We start from the raw sequence: 15970 nt of genomic DNA, 5'->3' as shown, positions 1-15970 counted from the left end.
TCAAACAACTTATATATATATCAAATTTCAATTAATTTCATATCGGATAAATCTCAATGCATTCATTGTACCCATTATTGATCAAGTCCATTGCAATGTTGTTAAAACCGTACCGGTTATCAAACCAGTTATGGTACTGATATAGTGGTACAGTGGTTCAATAATTAAATCGCATGCCGGTTAAACCGGACATACCTACTTATATATATATATACTATAAACCTATAACAAAAAAATTTCAAATAGATAGATACTCAAATTTATAATTCATATTTTTAATTTACTCAAAATTCACATAAACAAACAACTTTAAGTCTTTAACAAATTCAAAGTCTAAATTACAAAACATATATCAATCCAAAAGTATCACTTAACAACCGCAAAATATAAATAAATGAGACAAGTTCATAACTCATTCTACAAAACAAATAAATTTGAACTTTTAACATTTAACATCAAGGAGTCAAAGTGGTCTCATATCGATGTTATATTTTTGCATCAATTCATATCTTCAGATAGAACTCAAAGATTACACAAATGTTATGAACCAAAAGGTGTAATCTAAGTATGCCTTGGAAGCATGAGCCTTGAAGTGTTGAAGAAGGGTTGGAAAGATGAGTCACCTTGTAATGGGTTTTTAGGTTTTTTAAAAAAAAAATATATATGTATAAACTGGCCGGTTTAGTGAAATAGCGGTCGGTTCACCAGTTTTGACTGGTTTTGATATTTGGCCGGTTCAACATCTATACCGTATCGGTTAGGAGACTGGTTTTCCGGTTGAACCGGCCGGTACGGTCCAATTTTTACATCATTGCTCTATTGTATTTTCTTCTTGATTTTTATATTTATTCCATAATAATCTCATCATATAAATGAGACATACATGTATTTTTATTAATTGTTGGTTTTAAATATAGTAGTTGTTATGACATATTCAAGATATAGTTGAGGAGATTCAAAAATTACTTTTGTAGGTCGACAATCATTATTAATTTTATTTAATGTTAAATTATAATTAACACTTATTTTATTAATTAAATTAATTTCATCTTTCTTTCCAACTTTCACTTCTTCCTCTTGAAATCAAATCTATAGATTTTGGTTTAAGATTTGTTTGGCAATTGGGTTATCGTTCTATTATATTATAAAATAATTGTCTCAATGTAATTCATATTTTCACTAAGGACTTGCACGTTTGCTCTTTTCCTCATTGCTCAAATTGTCAAGAACATTCGCCTTCTACATAAAAGCTTATAGATTTTATGTCTAGCATTAGGCCTTCAATTCATGATTGCTTACATGTTTGGCACTCTTTGCCTTTTGAGACGTCTCAAATCTTAGACATGGATCTTTCCCCAATTCCTTAGTTGCTTTGTTATATTTCTGATGTACTCAAATAAATACTTCCACCTCTTATATTATCACATCTCTTTCTCCAATTCCATCAAATGTCAAACTGAGACATTCTTGAACTTTCTCACAAATAAGACTTTTCTAACATTTTTTATCCCTTGAGTCATCATTTTACTATTTGTCACAAGTTAATATTTTGTCTACCTTCATCTCATAACTTCTTCATGTTAAATTTTTCACATGTTAAATTTTCACAAACTGGAGAACTTGCAGGGAAAATATGTCTAACATTGTTCTTCTTTCAGTCACTTATTTTTCTTTTTTGTTACAATTTAACATTTTGTCCACCTTTCTCGCCTCTATGTTTAACTTTTCACACACAATTTTTTCCTGCCTCGCAATTTCTCCATTATTATTAATAATGAGATTCATCATAAAATATTGGTTATGTCATTAACTTTATCATTTCAGATTGTTCAATCTGTGAGTTATTTTATGCATTTGTACTTGACTTGAATAGAAGCAATGTGTAGCCATTTGTGCAAACATGAGTATATTGCTAGTGTTCAAGAAAAAAAGTCTTTTTTGTACATTTTTGGAATCTAATATAATTGATTAAACTTGTAAAATCTTTCTCTTTTAAGGAGAATGTAAAGTCTAATACACGAGGTTTTCATTTAGCAGACACAAAATTGATGTATGGAATCTTGTCCTCCCATCGAAAACTCTACCTTTAGACTTTGTTTTAAATATAAAATAAATATGAATTGTCATAATAGGTGAAATATGGATATTGTACCACAAAGTGTGTCACTCTATATAATACTGTTTGTGATTGGTTGTAAAAAATATATTTAAGTTAAAAAGTAACGATTAAATATTTTTATGACCAGTCATAAATAATGACACATGAAGTGATACATTTTTCTGGGACAACAGATGATCACTCTATAATGTATTAGGAGTTGAAGAAATTTGAGCACTGTTTTCTGAAATCTTAATGATGCACTTATACCGTTAAAATTGTTGTAAGTAAACTAGTAATTTTGATAAATTTTTGGATCATGTACCATTATAGTTATGAAAATTGTATTGTATTGGCCAGCTAAATTGAAAAACCAGTGAAATAGTCCCTATATAAATAAGGTACAACAACTATAGTGTTCAATAATTATACCAGTCAAAATTAACTAAAATTGGTCATATAATCTTATTTTCATTTAAATAGTATTAGACATATCAAACAACTTCCATTTAAAATTGTAAAATGTGTAAGAACTTGACTTAATTTTCATCAAAATATTATTATGGATCAAACATACAACCTTTACTTTGTTTATACTCATTTATTGATTTTGGTATATTGTTGATTAATGAAGAAAGTAATTGAAAAATATATTTCCATCACTCCACATATTTTGATATTTAATTTAACATTATGCACATTGAAAACTGAATTAAAAAATAAATGAAGAAACATATGGTGAAAATACGAATAATAAATAAGGGTATAGTTGGAAAGATAAATATAAATATGTTATAGGTTCCCAAAACATTAAAATATTTGGAATAACATGGAAAAGTTAAAAACATATGAAGATATTGAACAAATGAAGTAACAAAAGTCTTAAAATTTTCAATAAAATGTAATTATCTCATTATTGAAAATGTTGGAAATGAAATTTTTTTCATTTTCAATAATTTTCGAAAATAAAGCTCATGTTTTCATAAATAAGAAATGAAAACAACACTACAAACATGTTTTCACCATCATTTTCTTATTTCATTGAAAATAAAAACATAAAATTGTCAAATCAATTACATTCCAGCAAGAATTGTCATTTTAAGTGATGTGACCCAACCATCTAGATACTCAATCAAGCAGTGTTGTGAAACCCGAGCCGGATGTCAAACCGGCAGAAGTCCCGTATTAGGTTTAATCGGTTTAAACGGTTAAACCGTCCGGTCTGACCGGGTGATTTCGTAGATAATTAATAATTTTTATTTATAAATATATAGTTATATATAAATGTAAAACTTTATATAATTAATAATTATGTATAATTATATTGAAATAATACCTCTTTATCTTTTTTTGGACCATAGTAAAACAAAATATTAGAACATTGTCCCTTTTTTTTATTTTTAAGTGAGCCGTCCGGTTTACTTCCCGGGTTAATCCGGTTTAACCGGGTTTAACATGGCCGGACCGGATTTGTTCCGGTTCAAAGCGGTTCAACTCTCATTCGGTTAAGACGGCAAACCAGAGCCGTTTTCAAGTCCGGTCAGCGGTCAGACCGGTCGGACCGTCCGGTCTGGTCCGGTTCCAACAACACTGCAATCAAGAGATCATAAAAATGTATTTTATTTTTTGGTTTCATTTTAGTTAATTTTGATTTTATTTATTTTATTTTTTATATTTTATATTTTTTCCGATAATGTGTCTGAAAGAATCTTATCAAAATTAGTTTTCAGTTCTAAAGTGACGTCTCACTAATTTATATTATACTATTTTATTAAGAATTTTGAAAAATATTTATATTAACCCTTATTACAGTATATAAAAGACTAATTCTTGTCTCAAATCAAGTTATGACAATTTTATTTTTCTCAAAATTTGTAGACATTTATGAGAATTATATCTTCTATTCTAATGTGTCACTTCTTCTAATTAGTCAGAAAAATACTTTATTATTAAATTTTTAACTTAAGTATATTTTTTTCAACCAATTAAAAGAAATAATTCATAGAATGACACACTTTTATAAAACAGCGGATGTGGTCTGACATTTGTATCCATTCAGAGGAGATCTCCAAACATTCTACTCTATCAATTAGGCAATGTAGCATTCTCCATGACAATTTTTTTTGGAAATAACTATCTTCCTTAAATTTAGCCTGTCATACCTAAAATAAAAAGTTTAATATTCATATTTTTTTTACAACATCTTACATCGATCATTCATATTTTAACCTTAGGATTAAAACAAAATTGGGTAGACACGAGTAGTTTTTATCCAGATTAATATTGGTCCATATTATTTGCATATATATATACACATATATATGGGCTAGTAGGTATGAACAAGTACTCAATGAGTTTTTAAATTTAAATATATATTTATATATTTTTTAATAATTAATATATCTATACTAATATATAAAGCAAATACATATTGTAACTACCAACATGTGGTATAATTTATTCCTTTGATAATTTATTTTTTCACAATTTTAGATCACATTTATTGGGTCTTAAATGTACATTAATCTCATTTGTAACTGCCATGTAAAGGACATATATATTCAGTTTTACATATGGAATGCAGTTTACATTTTACATTTGGTAGAAAACATGGCATCAATAATACAAAAAAGTTTGTAACTTCTACCACATTTGTTCATCTCATTCAATTCTCCTTCTTCCACTCTTTCAACCAGATTTTCACAGGTATTAAGAAATATAAGGTATGCAGTAAATTTATTCTATCTCAATCATATAATTATATTTGGCTTCAGTTAAATTTCATGTCCAGATATATTTGTCAATATCTTTTTCCTCTTTGCTTACATTATATTTGATGAAATGCCAAAGTAAGTTATATTGATGTGTGGGAATCCTTTATTTTTCAATTATGTCTCCCACTTTTCATTTTCAAAGTCATTCTCATCCCAAAATTAAGTACCATATTTATTGTTATTGTCATATTATATGGATTGGTAGAGTAAATTTGGTTTCATGAATTGTGTTATTTAATGTGTTATTAGTCGCTTAAATTGGAAGAGATTCTTTCTCCACCATGCCAATTTGTAGTTTTGATATCTAAAAATGCGGATGGTTTTATCTTTACTCTTATATTTGAGAATTGAATTTTTCATAAACTGTTGGTAGTATCCTTGAATATTTGAGGATGCTTACGTGAACGGTTGAAAATTGATGATATTAATAGGAAGTGATGCTTAATAATTAGATGAACAATTTTTATAAGAGAAAGGAATGCATATTGTTTATAACGTGTTAATATATACATTGCTACAAATAGATATCCAATATGATACTTCAATAACAAAAATATATATATTAAAGTACAATTTTTGTAAGAGAAATGAATGCATCTGGGACAACAAATATGATTGGAGTGGATGCTTAAAGTACCATATATTTGGATGTCTAGCATCCAAATATATATTAAAGTGGATGTCATGATTATCAATACATCTGGATGCACAAATAACAACGACAACAATTGACATTATGCTTAAAAACTAAAAAATATCAGCATATATATACATATTTTTAAGGCAATATATGCATATATATGTTTTATAATTTTTTAGGTATGTTTTTGTTATTAATTTCCCTGCTGTTGTTTCTCATTGTTGACACTATAATGTCAATTGCATACATTATTTTTATTTAGATTGTTATTTTAATAAGGAAGCAGTGGAGTGGAAGTTTGCTTAGCATTACTAAGGTAAGCCAAAAATCATATCTCATAACTCATAATAGGATGCAGGTTCATGCTCTAATCTGGAAAAAATTCTTCTTTCGATTCTATATAAAAGCTACCTTTATATTGTTTTTATATTGAGTTTTGTCTATAAAATAATTATATTTTATCTTTAACTTTATTTAAGAGCTTAATTTCAATGAGTCTTTTTAATGTAGTTATATGTAAACATGTAGAAATGGAGTTAAGATGAATCTATTTAAGAGTGTTTTATAAAGTTTACATTTATATATACATAACATATGTCATCAATAAGTACATTCAATAGAGCACATAATAAGAACTGAGAAGAAAATAAAATAGATTTGAATAAATGCTTTATAATTTCCTAACACCATAAACAACAAAAATTGGAAGCTTTCATCATTGTTAGCAACCCATCTTTCACCTTATACATAACCCATCTTTCACCTTATAATATTTAGTTGAAAAATGATTTTTTCATGAATTGAGTGATGCTATATGAACATGCTCTTTAAACATTTTGTCGATGATTTTTCAAGAATTAAATAATGTTGCATAAATAGATTAGTGGTTTATTCGAAGTTTTTTAATTTGCTTATTGTTTTTTTCAGCGAATTTATTCCTTATTTATTTCATGATATATTCTCTACATTTATTAAAAGACACATTTTGACTTGATGCGAGTTCCTTGGAGAAGTCTAATTGGAATGTGAAAATGTTTATGTGGTAGTACCTTCTTTTTAAAAGAAACCTTCTACTTTAATCAATGACTAACATACTTAATATTTGTTTTTATTTTTTGACTTTTTAGTATATGGACTTGAGAGACTGTGATGATATTTAAAGATCAACTTACTGTTCTATATTCAGAACTATTGAGTGTTAAATCAAGAGTAAGCTAAGTATGAAAGATGATGGAAATGTAATTTTTCATAAGGTTTTGTGAATAATTAGAGAGTAGATGTTTTGAAATGCAACTTCGGTTTTGAAGTTACCAATCTTCTATAAATATAGCTGGATTAATTTATTTAACAAAAATAATTATGCCACTAAGTTTAAATTTTAATGCTTTTGATACTAATCCATGCAGGTTTGTTCAGGTGTGAGAATAGTTGCAGACTCGGATGCAAAATGCTACACATTTTTAGTTCTTTTTTAATAGATTTTTCTTGCACAAATGCAATCAAACATTTTGCTACATGAATTATTGTTCAATTCCTATGATTAGTACAAATAGTTTGTTCTCAACTCAAGTACAACTTATAGACCTGCAACACTGGCTTTTTCAGTGGAAGCTTATTTTAGTTTGATAACCTATCTATGTCTCTCTTACTGATTTACAAACCAAAAATACTTTGTTTGTCCACTAAACTATTATATATGTATATATATATATATATATATATATTGATTGTGTGGATAATCATGATAATATTAATCTTTGGAATGTCCATGATGTTCATAAGAACTATGCCAAACAAGAAGTGATGTGGATCCTGTTATTTCTCACACCATAATTTTTCTTTAGTAAGTTATCCAATAGTTTGGGTCTTTATTATTGATTCACATGCTATATGAGCATGAGGTTTTTGAGGTTCGGTTAAATGCATTAATTTTCTTTTTGAAATGGACATAAAATTTTGTAGGGGTATGACTACAACCACTTCTTTCTCTTTGAACATGTGAAAACAAGAGAGATTAAGCACTTAAATTTTATGGTGTAACACTTTGAGAAACTTAAGGTATAATATGTTTTAATTGATATTTCTATTCATGACACTTATTATATAAATCAAATTTGTGTTTTGATTTCTTTGATCTTTACCTTTTAGTCAATGCAATACTATTTTTGATTGAGTCTTTATTGTTTTAGGACTCAAATTACCTTTATTTTGTGTTTATAGTCAAAATAAATTCATGCAGCTTCTCATGTTTCTTCCTATCGACTTTCACAACAACTTATATTTCTTAGTCATATGGAAAGTAATTGTACCCCCACCCTCTGTTTTCGTAGTAAGCTTTCTTATTTTCATTTTCTCTAATCATTTATTCAACTTTATTATATATTGATTTAGTCCTCATTTTTCTTACATTTTAGTGTTCCTTTCATTCACGACAATGAATGGAAGAAGCACCAACCTCGGGCTCTTCATCATCTACATTTATGTAAGCATTTGTGGTAGAAACAAGAAGATATGATACATACAAAGAATACACCATCATCAACAACCATGTTCTTATTCTAAATTGTTAATATCTCTTGCGAATCAAAATACTTTAAAAGTGGTTATTTACACACTCTTTAATTGTATCATTTAGTTATTTTTTAGTTTTCAGATAGAAATAATGTACATCATTTCTAAAAATGTATACTCAATATTAAAAAATATAAATTCATGTCAACAGACAGAGTAAATTTTGCATTAGAAAATAAGAATGCGGGTTGACAGGCACGAGAGTGCCTGTCAACACGCTAGTTTAAAATAATTATTAAACAAATAATAAAATTTAAGTATATGTTAGATTTATCATTATATTTTAATCATTAAAATTCTTTATAAAATAATAATATAATATATAATAATAAAATAATATATATATATATATAATTTAATTAAAAATAAATTTATAAATATGTGAATACCTACATAGAGATATCATGATATTCATCCAACCCATTAGCTATTTGTGCAAGTACCCACTCGATATCTATCTTTGTTATCACTGTGTTAATCATTTATTATTAACTCTTAAATATAAATAATACATATGAATAATGTGATAATTGTATAATGAATTCTTACGATGTAAATACATATATTAAATTTAAATATATAAAATTGTGTATCCCAAAATATTAATATAATCATCATTTATTAAATGGGATTTTTTCTAAAAGAGTACGGAATGCCTAAGCACCCAAGATTATAGAAATAACAGTACATTATACTGTCACATTTTTAGTTTTAGTACAAATATATAAACCCTCACTTTTCTAAAGCTACGCAAATCACTCATAATTATATATATTATAATGACTACCATTATATGAGAGGTAAATATAAATTTTTAAACAAAAAATGGTGACTGATGTAATTAAGTTAAACAAAATTGAAAGTGCAAAGTGTCAAGAGTTACACTAGCAATGTTTTGCCTATGTTTTGATGAAGACAATGTTCTATTAAAGCTTGAAGATGGCTCAACAATCAACATGTCTTATGCTCATTTGGTCATATCTAGACTAGGATATAATTAGAGTCACTATTCTAAGTAGTCTGGAATGTGTGTCATAGTAAGTGAGTATAGGTGAGGTGAACCTAGGTGCTAGTCTCTCAAGTCATATTAATTGTCATATCATATCTATGAGACATATCATCTAGTTAATTGTATGTTCATGCATTAATCATACATGTTATATGTACATGTTAGATATAATATAATTGCTAGAAAATGTATATAACTTGTGCATAACATATGAGAAGTTTACATTTTGAACCATATACTTTTATGTGCCACTTAATCGGTCAACGTGGTGACTTAATCGATTAACTCAACTATTTTTCCGTTAAATCAATGTTTCTGTTAAAACTGTTTTTTGTTTCCTTCTGTTGCACTAGTTAATTGATTAACGGGTAGCCTTAATCGATTAACCAGTCTGTTATTTATTATAACTGATTTCTGTTTTAACCGTTTAACTGTTTGCAACGAATCCAACTGCCAAAACTACTTGCTATAAATAGAGACAACTTCTAGAAAATTATAGCATTGTATTCTATTGTATAAGGTTGATTTTAGAGCATATTTCATTCTGTTTTACTGTTTTTGCAAGAGAGTTGCATGTGTGAGAAGAGAGTTATCATGCTGAATTGATTTCTAATTTTGCATACTGTTTTACATATTCATATGCTCATCCTTATCTTGCTCACATGTTCATGCATTATTTGTAAAGATTGATAGAGAGATTCTTTGATTTCTGTTTTGATTAACTCACATGATTCTTGATGGCTTGAGTGATTAGTGAGTGGGTTAGTCTTAAGGTCTTTTCTTGGAATATTTCAAGCATTATTGTACTTATAATACATTGTTGTTTTAATCTGTTTTTGTGTATTTCTGGATTAATCTCTTGGTGTCATATCACCACAGAGATTGGGATTTTTCACATACTATGAGGTCTTAATTTGAGGACAAGAATCTTGACTGAGGCTGTTTCGTGAGAAAGGTTTTCTCAGGTGAAAGTTAGAGTCAAACCAAGGGTTTAAGGGTCCTAGATTTCAAGCAAGAAGCGTTATATGTGCTTGTAATTGAATTGGTGTGTATTCATACTTTTACTCAATATTCTGAAGAAGAAAATCTCCCTAGATCAGAAGGGGAGGCCTGGATGTAGTTTGCAGTGGACCGCAAACGAACCAGGATAAGAATCCACTTGTGCACGCTTTTTCTCCCCGGATATTCTTTACGTTTCTTGTTGATTCAATTTGAATTTGTAGCTGATATTTTGCATATTTGTTTAGTGCCATATGCTTATTAATAGTGCTTAAAAATATCTACTTTATCTTTGTTTAATTGTTTTTAAATAACTTTGCAATATGCCTCTCTGATCATTCTGTTATGTGCATTAGTTAATCGATTAAGACTAGGTGTTAATCGATTAACTGGGTTGTTTCCAAAAATTGGGTTTTGGTGCAAGAAGCGGTGATTGATAACCGCTACACCTATTCAACCTCCCTTATAGGTGTTCCTAGGCCACTAATACCTAACAAAAATATAGTATATTGTGAAGACAATTCTAAATAATATCAGAGTCAATGTCTATTCATAACGATTAATTACATTTGTCACCATTTTTTTATTTAAGACATTACACTATATGGGTAGTTAGTGTATTATATGTATCTAATTAAGGGTGGTTTGTGTAAATTTGAAAAAGAGAGTGATAGTTTTTTATAATTTCACCACAAACTCAGAGGTGTATGTGTAATTAATTCTATTAATAAAAGAGAAAACAAGGGAGGGAGAATGAGACAAAGCCACTAGAATATAAAAGAGTGTTATTTGAATCTATAGTTCAGTAAATCAAACATATTTTAAAGAATTTCTACCCCAATAAAATCAGATATCAGATCCATTGAGTAAAAGTTTTCGAGAAAACACCATATGAAACTAATAAATCGGCACAAGAATTCAAACTATATTTGACAATAAATTAGGAGATTCTTATTACTCAAACTTTAGCAAGCATTGTTAAATGCAATGCCAGCAAAATTAAATAACCCAGCTTATAAAAAAAGCCAATTTAATTTCTATTATTAAAATATATTTTATTTTTCAAATAAATAATTCATTAAATAAAATATACAAAGTATTTCATTAACTAAATATGGAGAGAGAATGAATTGCTGGTGAAAACAACAAGTGCAATGCATGGGCCTCAAAGTTAGTCAGTTACATTATATAAGAGTGCATGCAACGTAACAGTTTTATTACGCCTTTATTTTTATTTTTTTGTACATCTGATTATTAATTTTCCAAGTTTTCATATTTCTCGTCCTCAGTTAGACTCTCTGATAATTTGTTTTTACCTTTTAAGGCTTTGCCCAAATCTTGATAAACTAGTAGAGCTTTCATCTTCAATTGTCAGAGGTTGAAATCATTTTCTCCATTAAATTTCTCTAAATCAAATTTAGCACTCTCCATGATAACAGTATACTAGAACAATATCGTAGTAAGTGAACATACACCAGGAAAGTTCTAAGGAAAGAGAGGTGAGTCTTAACATACACGCTTAAATATAAGTTTTTCCTAAGACAGAACTTTCCTAGACATGCACTTTCACACTATTATACATTTCCAGTAACAAGAACAAATCTTTTCTAGTGCGTAAGATCAGACAATGCTGTGAACATATAGCATACTAAGAATTTTCTTTTAGATCGTACGGCTTAGCGTGCAAGAGCTCTACGAGCTCTGATACCAGTTTGTTGGAGCGGAAGACCCATGGAGAAAATACAATAGAAAAAATGACACCGAGAATTTAATGTGGTTCAGCAATTTGGCTACGTCCACAGCTGAAGAGCAACAAGGGTTATTCCACTACTATGATAAAAAAATAACTACAAGTGTCTCACTCACTTCCCAAAACTCAAGTACACCCAATTTCACTCTAACTCAAGTATTTATCACACAATTAGAACAAGAAAACAAGAAGAGAGAATATGTACTAAGCTAATTATTTGATGTATCTTACAATGGAATGGAACACTCCTATTTATAGTCAAAACTCTTGAAGATTATGTGGCCAAAGTGAAAAAAACATTAATGTTGGTTTCACCGTAATCACTTCTTTTTACTTGGTTAAAAATTCTCCATTTCTTCAAGATGATTTTTAGCTATTCTTTTTTGTGTTTATACAAGTCTGTCTGGTGATGCAGATTATCATTGGGCCAAATTAAGAAACAATTTAAAGGGGTGCATGAAACATAGGCCAGTCCACATTTCTTGTGTATCATTAGGATTATAATCTTAATTTGGTTATGACAGTGATGTAAAATCACATTAAATCTTTAGATGAATTAAAGGGTTAATATTTTGATTCTTGAGAGCAAGGATTATTGAAAGGGTCTGTCAAATACCTTGAAAAAACATCTTAGTTTCTTGGCAATTCATCAAGAAAAAATATGAGAATTTAAAGAGCAAAAAGAGAAGAAAATACATTAAATTTTCATTATCAAAATTAACTCTACAAAAAGGTAAAATGTAAAGAATTTATACAATAAAAAATTTAATAGTTACTTATAACCCAAGCTACCATATAAAATAAACACAATTATAACTATCATAATAAAAAATATCTAAAGAGGAACCAATTATAACATATATATATATATATATATAGTAAACAATATACATAATGTTATATACATATGATCTATATTTAACAAAACATACTAATCACAAATTCCATTAATAGAACGAAATGAAGATGTAATAGGCAAATTCACTTACACGGTGTAACTTAATCGGAAAATTACAGTCTTGATGTACATTTTGAAATATTTATTAAAATGGTATATTTTTTTACAAACTCAGCAATGCCATAGCCAAGTTTCTATTTTTGGTCCTGATCATGTAAAACTCTGCAATGAAATGAGAGTTTTTATTTTTTATACATATTTTACCCAAACTCGACACCGATAATGGAGTATCTCCTTTTTTATTGTTCTCATCACTCTCTCTCCAAACCGGGCAACATGAGTGGAGTATATTTTTTCCCCATCCTCTCTCCTATCTCGGCAACATGGTTGCCGAGTGTCCATAGAATGCTAAATATAATTGTGCAGGTGTGCCAAATGAATTCCTTGCACATATTGCCTGCTACCCAAAACAAATATTTAGTTTGATTTCTTTACAATTTTTGTTTGGAGTATTCTATGGTGTATATACCTCAGAACATGAGAAGTTGAAAGACAGTATATTAATCTATATTCTATATGTAGTACTTAATCATGTTTCTCCATTAGATATAATAGCATATTCTAAAGAAATGCATTCAAATCCATTCCCTTGTCCTTCATTTTATTATAAATACCCAACATCTTCACCAAATCCATAGCTTATTGTTGAAGGAAGCATGTGCAGTAATAATGGTAACACTTGTTAGTTATTATTAGTGTGGTACTAGTATTATGGATGAACTTTATAGTCATCTTGATCAACGTTTAATTAGATAAATAAATAAAAGATCATATATATCTTTTATATAGGTGAATTTCTTTGGGGTTGCTTTATATTTCCTCTAGTAGTATCAATATCTATAGATGGAAAAAAATATGGGACAGTGATTGATGGATCTGAGGATCATGGAGTATGGACAAAAAAAAGATGGGACAGTATTTAATCAATAGAGCACTATTAGGTGAAGATGCTATGGGTATTTATAATGAAATGAAGGGCAAGGGTGGTACTCCTCTTCATGTGAAATAGAGAAGCAACGTGAAGCAAAAATTTTGCTCCACCAACTTTAGCATTCATGGACACTCGGTAACCAGGTTGCGGAGATAGGAGAGAGGATGGAAAAAAATATACTCCATTCATACATTCATGTTGCCGAGCTTGGAGAAAGTGGAAAAAAAAGTGAGAAACTCCAATCTGGGTGCCGACTTTGGAGTGAGAATAATAAAAAAAAAGGAGATACTCCATTATGTGCCGAATTTAGGTAAAATATGTATAAAAAATAGAAGTTCCCACCTCATTGTCGAGTTTTATGGATCAGGAAAAAAAATAGAAACTCGGCTACAACATTGCCGAGTTTGTAACAAAGTAAATATTTCAAAAGATACACCAAAATTGTAATTTTTCAATCAAGATGCATCATGTAACCTTGGATAATAAAATGGAAGGGCACATCGAAATCTTGCAAAATAATAAAAATGAAGTTATTTAATTTTGTTTACTTGGAGCAAATTCTGAACACGTAACAGTATATATTGCATCACAATTTCACACAATTTTTTTTAGCACTTTCGTGTAAACAAGCACCTTTATACAAAAAAATAATTAGTTGCGCTTTTAATTATACAAAAACTTCAAAAAAAAATCTACAACTTGCTACATTTTTTGGTATTATTAAAAGTGTTTCTCTATGTGAGAAAATAACTCATTTTAGAATTTAGATGCACAATTGTCTCTCCCAATAATTATTGTTCCCAAAAATATAACATTTGTCTTTTGATCATGGTAAAAATTTAACAGGTTTTATACTACTATACTAAGTACTTGTTTTTTTTTATAACTTTTTACTGTTTGAAGAAATTCAGTGTAATCTAGAATTAAACTACCCATTCCATTATTATCTTTCCTACCAGTAACGTCAACACGTTGTCTTTTGCTATCATATGACAAACAGGATACAAAAACAGGTACAAGGTAGATGCAGTACTAAAACCTTGTTTAGGACCTAGCATTAGCAAGTGGGGCCCTTACTTCTTCTATTTCCTCTTCGTCATCAACGCCCTTAGCTATATCCTCTTTCTAACACATAAAATTAGGCTCTCCCTTCCTTTCCTATTAGCAAGTACTTACTATTGAATTTGATATGCGCCTATGGTTACCCATTGACATCCAACCGATATCATAACTATCAATTTTTTTGTTTTAGTAACGTATTTTTTCATCTTTTGTGTAATAAACTAATTTATTTTAAGGTTCGTGGTTATTCATCCAAATTAAATGCACTTTTCAGGAATTAAACCATCGACATTAGTAATCTAGTGGAACCTTATACCACTAGACCAACGTCTTATTAATTGTTAACTATCAACTTTTAGCGATGCTATCATTTTTTTTCAAGAAACTTATAATCAATTATTGAAGGTATTTTAATTATTATTTTAACTATTTCAATAAGATTTTGTTAACAATTATCCTTAAGTCAAATAGATAAGAAACTAAATGGTAATTTCAATCTTAGAAAACTTACAATGGTTCCTGAGTATAAAATTTCCCACTTACTCTTTTGTGTTTGCTTATTGGTTACTCTAAGGACGGTTAAAAAAACTTTAATAATTATAAGGGCCCGCTAGCACCCTACTTGAAAATCAAATGATTTTTCAATTAGCAACACTACTTCAAAATCAAATGATTGTCTATTTGCTAGTAAATTTTACCACCTACCATGAACAAAAGGAATAAATGTAGTGTAAAGTTGAAGAATTAAAATATCTACTGAGATTTTAAGAGGAAAATAGAATAGTGTATAGAATATATATTTTGATTTAATGAAAAATGATATAAGAAAATGTTGTTTATATACAATGTCTTATATAGTAAGTAATACAATCAACCTAACTAACTCTCTAACAAACTAATAAACATATGTTGTCAAACAATTTCAACATATATTAAATGTGTAAAACATGTCAATTACAAAAATTATTCAACTAATGTTTCACTTGATTTTCTAACTAGTTAATCGATTAACTATAGTTTAATCGATTAACACGATTAACACTTACCTATTTAATCGATTAGCTATAGGTAGCATTGTTTTTCAATAATATCAAAATAAAAATAGAAGAGATTAAAATTGCACAAACCAGAAGAAACCAAAAGTGAAATAAAGTAAAAAAAAATGAATCCCATTTTAA

The 15970-nt window shown here is 28.5% G+C and overlaps 1 long non-coding RNA gene across 1 annotated transcript in view; it reads right to left on the bottom strand.

Annotated features, from left to right (window-relative positions):
• LOC109355307 overlaps positions 1–13690 on the bottom strand; it is an 18401-nt gene extending 4711 nt beyond the window's left edge. Inside the window, exons 1-2 of the long non-coding RNA XR_002108648.1 lie at positions 13427–13690; positions 11635–11638 (exon numbers count right to left, since the gene is read on the bottom strand). This is a non-coding gene — a long non-coding RNA (uncharacterized LOC109355307). The remainder of the gene's footprint in view (positions 1–11634; positions 11639–13426) is intronic.

Source organism: Lupinus angustifolius, chromosome LG08 (genome assembly GCF_001865875.1).
Source record: "Lupinus angustifolius cultivar Tanjil chromosome LG08, LupAngTanjil_v1.0, whole genome shotgun sequence".
NCBI classification, from domain to species: domain Eukaryota; kingdom Viridiplantae; phylum Streptophyta; class Magnoliopsida; order Fabales; family Fabaceae; genus Lupinus; species Lupinus angustifolius.
This window is presented reverse-complemented; position numbering and strand designations above follow the sequence as displayed.